Here is an 8390-nt window from a genome sequence, read left to right as displayed (position 1 = left end):
TCTTCATTTGTTGAATAAAATGATATATCATATCAGATTCTCCAACGTTTTTTTTCTCTCTAATTTTCTCTGCAAGGATGTGGACGAATTAGAAGAGCTATTCATATTTGGCATAACCTTAATTTTGTTAGTTTGACATATAAATTCCAATGAGTCATATAAGCCATCTCTTATCTCACCATACTCACATGCTTAAACCCAATAGTATTGCAAATAGTTTTGACATCTATATATATAACATAAAATATAGAAAATCCCATAAAAACCTTTAATTATATATTAAATCATAATTAGTTGTAAGGAGGAATAATCTCATCAGAGATAACACCCAGATATTTTAAAATTTTTAATAATTTCCCTGAAATTCTTACAAAATTAAACATTAAATTGGTCTTATATTTTAAATCTTTTGATTCAAATTGTGTGACATCATTGGGATTATAAATATAATTTTTCCAATATTATTAATTACTCCCATCACAATCAACAAAATACTAAAAGGAGAGGCCATATGTTATTTTTTCAATAATGTATTATGTAGATGTACAAATTGGTTTTGCACTCAAGTTATATATGACATTTCTTATTAACTTAGCCTCCTACCAAATCTCTTTTAAGCGGTGACGTTAACGCATCATTGGCCACATGTTGATGGAACTTATTAGGGATACAAATACTAGCTTCTTATATATATTATTGGCGTCCTTTGAATTATTAAATTCATATATTCTGATACTAATGCTAGAAAGAACCGAGATGTATATATTATTAGCTTTAAATGATATATTAATATTACCTGGGAGAGACTTATTGTGATTGTTGACAGAAAACTCCGTGGAGGACCATGTGTTATGCAAGCATATATAGCCTTAATGACAAGACGAAATTAGGCTAAATGCCTACTTTGAAAAAGAGTGATACTTGTCTTTGACAAAATTTATTATATTTCAAACCGATCTAACATGTGTCTTTCATCATTTTCTGTATATATTCAAAGGCCCTTCTAAATTTTAACTGATAATGGGCAAGCTCTTATCTGTCACTATATATATATATATATTATACTACCTCTTGTCTTTAATATAAAAGCTAATTGACTAATTTGAATATATTAAAAAAATTAGTAACTTGCTATCCTCTTGCCTAACAGGCAAAGATTTACCTCCGTGGAAAGGATGATTCATTCGGATCGACATGAGAGTCTAACCACATTGCATTGCCAGAACCTATGTTGTATATTTGAAAGAGGTTGACCTCCTTACTTCTCTCATGTTACAATCCTCTTCCCGAGACAAAAGGCTGATATTTGAATAGGAAAAAGAGTGGATCCGCAGGGTCCAAATGAATTGGTTTATTCGAAAAAAGCCTTGTTCTAAGTTAGTTAATTGTAATAAATAAGTATTATCTTTTCTAAAATATCTTTATTAATCATATGTGTTAACGGGAAATATTTAACATGTGCAACTACTACAATGATTACCTTGAGAAAAATGAATAAATATAAAAAGACAAAATGAATTGGGGTCTTATATTTAAAACTAATTAAAAGTCAAACTAGTTCTTATGTTAAGTAACGGAGATAGTATATATACATGCTGAGTTGTGCAAGCGAGAACTCTTAAAAGAATCAACAAGAAGGGGTTGAACTACGTATATTAGTTTACTTCACCCTGTATAAATGCCTCAGTTTGACATCTGAATATTGCTTGTTCCGTTGTTCAGAAGAAATTCCTTTAAAGAGTTAACGAAAATCAGTTTCTCTCACATCTTCAGTCACCACACTCAAATCTGTCACCATGGTACTGGGGAGAGTTTCGTAATATAGTTTCACTACTCACTGGCCTGTAATATTTAGAGATAGAACCGTACAGCTTTTTTAATCTGCGGATACCAATTAATTACTTGAATCCTCTTCATCATTTAATCTGAGTTTTTCTGGGAATCCAACACCAAAACTTCTGGACTCACTTCTTGCTATAGAACAAGGAAGAAAGAGTAGTTGAGATCACAATACAAAGACCTTGCTTATCCAGAGACCTGCATGCTTAATCACAGGATTGCTTCCAACTAAAGAGGTCACATCATCACCAGGTCCTCCGCAAGGGTAAGTTCCACTATTCTTGACTGGTGACCCTAGTAAGAGCTTGAAATTTGTTCTTTATCCAAACAAAAATCAAAGGTATGTTCTGAACATAGAAGCCACTGGCGCGAACAAATAGGGTCATCCCAACTGTTGCAGCAGCCCTCTCATTATAAACCAGTGAACCCATGGCTAGTCCAAGACCTTATGCTACCAATACATAGAGAAGAGGCACAGTTAGAGTGTGGAAGATGATCATGGCATTCACTTTTAGCCCTCCCATCCAATAAGTGATAGTAACAAAAGTTCCTGGGAGGGATAGCTACATTGGAAGGTCCACGATATTGAAAGCCATGAAGTAAGATGAGAGTCTGTACATGCGTGAAGACCTTTCCTTTATTAGCATATCATGATCACGAGGAAAAGTAAAGATGAAATGAGCCATGGGGTAGAATCCACAGAACTGGATATAAAAGAATAGCAGTGAGACCTGCACAAGAACAGAGTTAATATGCCAAACTACTTTACTGATTCAATATTACGTAGACGACCTAAAAATTGTATTGCCATACAGAACAAGTAACAGGCACCCAGAGTTTTTGACTCTTTGGCTATAGTTTCTAGATGTTGTTAGAAGACAAAAATGTTGTGGTGTGCAATATGGAAATGGAAAGGGGTTGCATCAGAATACCTGATCTCGCATTTATGAAATCTGGAGTCACACCAAAGAAGGCCTGAAACTAGAGAAATGGCCAAGATTTGGCAGATTTTGAGGACTGAAAAGGACTCATGCCTTCTTTCCTTGAATCCTCTTACTAGTAACACAGTGAACTGCTGCCACAAAGCTGTGCACCATTGGCTATATCTATTATAACTCTCTTGTTGAACCTGGAATCTCGAAGTTCCATCTTCACTTGGTGGCTAAGGTTAAGCTGATAACAATGCTTGTTTTACACCTCTTGTATCCTCGTTATGATACCCCCAAGATATACCTTGGAAGTTATAGATAATAATCTTAGATGGCCTCAAATTACTCAGAAGCTTCCTCTTAATGCAAAATTCTTGAACCAGCAAAGGTTAAGCTTAATTTCAATGTTCATTTCCCCAAGTAGTCCACTTCAGTAAAACCTATCTCTATCAAGTTTACATGTATATTCATGATTGACTTGGATATCTGTCATTGTAGACTAAATCTAGTTGAAGAAAGAAAACATCCTTCCATGGTTAAAAATTTGAAATATACTTATCATTTGCTAGATCAAGTATGAAATTCGAAGGATTCATGGCTACATATCCAATGTTGGAGAAGTAATCCATCACATGTTCTCTCTTCCCAAAGTAAAGGCTATAACCATCAGATAACAGCAAAACCTTCTGAAACATGTAAAATAGCTTGCTAGAAGGTTGGTGGATAGTCAGGACGATAGTCCTTCCACCTTTTGCTAACTCACACAGTGATAACACTATCTTTTTGGCTGTAGTTGAGTCAAGACCTGAAGTAGGCTCATCAACCAGTAACAGACTTGGGTTAGTCAAAAGCTCTTGAGCTATACGTACCCTCTTCCTTTCTCCGCATGAAACAACTCTTAAAGATGGCCCTCCCATTATAGTGTCCTTAAAATGGGTCAGGTCAAGCTCTTCCATAATGGCCTCAACATGTGAGTCTTTTTCTTCTTTGGAGAGGTTATTCGGCAAGCTAAGAAGAACGGTAAAAACAAGGGTCTCACTGACTGTTAGATGAGGGTAGAAGACATCATTCTGATGAACGTAACCCATATTTTGCTTCACTTGTTTTGAGAAGGGTTTTCCGTTGCAGGTTATGCTTCCACTGGTGACACTTTCTTGGAGTCTACCTCTTAAAGCAGCAAGAAAAGTTGTTTTGCCACTTCCAGAGGGCCCTAAAATAGCTAATAATTCTAGTGGTAAAACAATAACAGTGACACCTTTCAGATCAGCTCTCCGCAGAACTAGCCTTTTGTTGGAAAAGCTTTCCCTTTCCTGGTTTTCGTTTTATGCATGACATCTTCAAACTTTCCAGAGCACTAGAGGATGAACGGTTTAGTTTTGACAGTTAGTTCGAGAACCAAATGAAAGACAAGAGCTTGTGAATGGGCATGCACCTTGAGAGTAACCGGTTGGTTAACTTTCATATATATTTTCCTCAGTATTGTTTTTTTGTGACTGCATTTTCTGGGATTCAGAGTTCAGTATCTCACAAGCCATTTCCTGTAACTATATTGCAGAGTGTTAGGATCTTGCTACATGACCATATTGATATCAAGTTTCACAAGCTCTTTTATGCGCTAGCTTCACTTGGTTCCAAGCATGGTGCCAAAGCAGAGCAAGAAAAAGGATATTTCATTTATTGACGATTTCCTACTTCTTCGTATCTTTCCAATATTAGAAGTTGTGCTCTGCATTGAAGAGGCCCTCAAGTCTCATACTTTCAAGAGAGCAAGGGAAAAAGTCAAAAAAGAAAACCCTCAATATACTTAGCTTGATTACTAATTCATGCTTCAGAATCTTGGAATGAGTCACCGTTGATCATCATTTTTAGAGGTTAAAAGGCATTCCAATATGGGCATTAATCGAATATTACTAGTTAGCATGACATGACAGGGCAGTGCCTTATTGTTCGTTCTGTATATATCAGATATTTTAAGAATGGATTTGAATATATGATTCAAAGTAACAAACTTGTAATGTATAATTCTCATTCCTTTCGCTACATAGGTACTCTTATTATTTTGGACTTTCACTGTTTCTTGGCTTATTTTGGACTTCCACTGTTTCTTGGCTCTGTTTGTATTGGCATCACGGTGAGTTCGAATTTCGAAACCAGTTTTCTGAAACTCTGTGGATGATAATGATCTTACTTGTTAGATTGGAGAGGGGAAATTTGAGCAAGTCAGATCAGCTACACTTCTCCTCGTAAAGTGTGATGAAGAAAGAATTTTTCCCCTCTTCATTAAAAAATTAATCTGCATTTAATTAGATTACTCCATAGCCTGATTGAACTTCGGGTGAAACTATGAGAACATGATTAAAAAAAAAAGGATCTAATTAAAAATCAGGTGAAATTATAAAAACCTGATTAAAAAGGGGGAAAACTATTAAAAAAAAAGCTAATTAAAATAAGGTGAAAGATATAGGGACTTGCAAATTCATTGTTCCTAATAATTAGTAGTGTTTATTTTTATTGTTTCTGAACAGAAGATAATGGAATGTTTATTATTTTAAATTATTTTATTCGACATTTTTCTGAGAATATATTTATGTTTCATGAGTCACGAGGGAAAGATAGAAAAACAACAAAATCAGTCTTTTTCACTGTGGGATCTGATGAGTCAGCGGATTATAATCATGCTGCATGCTTTGTTTCTTGCAAATCCATAAAGATGAAACACAGAATTATTTTTTTAAAAGAAAAAGAACAAAGGGTTAAATTTTGAAGTATTATAATAAGGGGGCATAAATTTTCCAGGTTGAAGTCAAAAGGTCAAATATATTGGAGAGACCAACAGAGATTTGCTTGTTGACAACTTTTGATTGGTCAAAGGAGTCCAGGCTTCTTTTGTGGCGTGTTTTTTGTTTTGTTTTGGTCATCGTAAGGAATAGGAGAATGGAAACTAAAAACCAAAAAGGAAAAAAACACGGTTTGGGCCAGAATTGGGCCTTTACCAAATCAAACAGAGTCGTCTAACACTCTAACCTCGAATACCGTTTACAGGGTCTTCCGCCGCGGGTTGGTATCCCTGGTCTCTCTCTCTCTCTCTCTCTCTCTCATTAGAATTAGTATGGGATTTTATTCTATAAAGACACATACTTTATACTACTTCCGGTTCTTAATATAAGATCCTGTTTAACTATTATTTTGGTCCTAAATATAAGACTCCAATCTATTTTTTCTCTTATATTTATACCTTTTTTTTTCTAAAGTAACCCTTCTAACAATGATAGTTCTAGTCAATACACTTGATTAGCAAGGATATTTTAGGAAAGACAACACCTATTTAGGACAAATAACTAACTTAATTTACTTTCTTAATCTCCTCAAATTAGTCAACTAGCTCTTATAATTAGGACCGGAGGTAGTATATATTATATATATATATATATGAAGGGTTTATTTGAAATAACAATTGGATCTTTCAAAAATAATTTTTCAATCATGATTTACGGAATATAAAATAAATATGTGATGTGAGTTTTATCTCGACTTGTATAATTATTTGTAAGTAATTATCAAAATGGCTCAAACAAGCCTAAATCAAATTGTCCGGACTATTTTGTTTTTCTTTTGGACAAATAAACAAGTGCCCATGGTATAGTTAATTGATCAAAATGAATTTAATCTTCAAAGTTATGAAAAATACTGTTATCTCTGAAAAATAAGAAATAAAAACATATTCTAGCCTACTTCTGTTTTTTATTTAATTTTGTAGCAATTTTTAATGAAAATTTGCAAAATGCGAAAATTTTAATTTACTGAATATTTTTGTCTGGAATCTTCCATCATGTTCGTATAGTGGAGATTGATGGTTAGTGAGAGACCAAGATAATGCACTTCTTGAAATCAATGACTGAGTCTTTATTTTGCAAGCCCCACCATGAAACATATATTTCAGCACATTCAATGAAGCCTTAGAACATGAGAGAAACTTATACATTTGACGGGCTAATTAAATGACATTTATATGAAAAAATTTTAAAATGACCCAAGATTTAAATCCTTATAACTGCTTTGAAAAAATTTCTCTCAATCATCACATACGTAATCCGTTACGCATATATTAAAGAATTGAGATGCTGAGAAACATGAGAGAAAATTACATTTGAGAGCTGATTTAATGTAATGACTTTTAATTTATATGAAATTTCTAAGCAAAATCCTGTCATCAGGATACAAAAATTAAAAAATTTATAATTATCAGATCATCTCAATATTCTGGCCAAAAAAATCATTTGAATATAATATTTTTGAATTTTTGAATTTAAAATCTTTAAATACAAATATTTAGAATTTAGGGTTCTTAAATGCAATAAATTTTGAAAACATCTGAACAAACAAAAATGGTTTCACATGTGTAGGCCGTTAAGCATACATCAAATCATAAAGAAGCATGAAATGCCTGAAAATAAAGTTCTCTGCTGTTGTAAACTTTGAAACCTTCTTAATTACTTACATTACAGTCAATTCTATTAATAACAGCGTGTTATATATTATTAATAGTAAACTCTTGAAATTAGTTAGATGGACTAATGCATTAATTATGAATTCTCTGAACTTGTGAGACACTTCGACATGCTTTAATTTAATTTCAAAATTCGCACTTTGTGCTGACAAGTCCTCTGTAGTAAGAATTATTGAATTATTTAACAGCCACATATATACAGTCCATTTTTGCCTGCTCTGCTGTTATAGAATTATTTTATTACGCATATATATAAAATAAAAAAATAAAATAAAATTTCTGGGAGTTTCACCTAACATTTGAATGCCAAGCTACGTACATACAGGAACATAACTTTGAATATTGAATCAAAATTCGTATACCCATACATATATTTATATATATGGCCATAAAGAGGGGTCAAGTTTGAAGCTTGAACATGAGATAGACTGGATTGTCATGAAGACCATGAAATTTAAAAAGAAAAAGGACTAATTAATGTATCAAGAATATTACAAGTAACATCCAAGCATATGCGCATGAAATAACGTTGAAAGGAATTATAATTAATTAAGACATATACATATAAATCATAAAAGCCCAAATATTGGTTTTGAAAAATGCGTCTCTCTCATCAGCCGATTTCATTTGGTCAGTTTGACTGATTCGCAAGGGAAGAACAGTATGCGAAAGATCTTGTTAGTTCTGATTAGTCTATATTTTAGTAAAAGACTTGCGCTTTATTTTATATATACTCCTCCAATCCTTAATATTAAATCTAATTAAAGAGTTGATATTAGTCCTATATATAATATCTATTTTAAATATATATTTTTTTTTCAAATTAATCTTATTGATATTTTCTAAACAATGCGAATTCCTTCTTATTCTAAAACTTTCCAAGGTCTGCCGTCAATCAGGTAAAGAGAAGAAGAAAAGAAATTAAGAAAGATACTTAGAGTGTTTCAGAAAAAATATATCATATTAACTAATTTAACTAACATGCTTAATTTAATCAAATTACTTAATTAAATTTTATATTAAGGATCGTAAGAGTATATACTACACACACAATAACAAACATTTATTGTGAAATATACCACTCCGGTTCTTATTATTTTGATACTTGTAAAGAA

The 8390-nt window shown here is 32.8% G+C and overlaps 1 pseudogene; it reads right to left on the bottom strand.

Moving 5' to 3' along the window:
• Window positions 1–2114: 2114 nt before the first annotated feature.
• On the bottom strand, window positions 2115–4078 carry LOC114751828 (ABC transporter G family member 9-like; annotated as a pseudogene).
• Between the last annotated feature and the right edge of the window lie 4312 nt (window positions 4079–8390).

This window comes from Neltuma alba, unplaced genomic scaffold, assembly GCF_004799145.2.
Source record: "Neltuma alba isolate B1F8T4 unplaced genomic scaffold, ASM479914v2 tig00007123_pilon, whole genome shotgun sequence".
Lineage (NCBI taxonomy): Eukaryota > Viridiplantae > Streptophyta > Magnoliopsida > Fabales > Fabaceae > Neltuma > Neltuma alba.
Note: the sequence above shows the minus strand (reverse complement) of the source record. Positions and strands in the feature narration are given on the sequence as shown.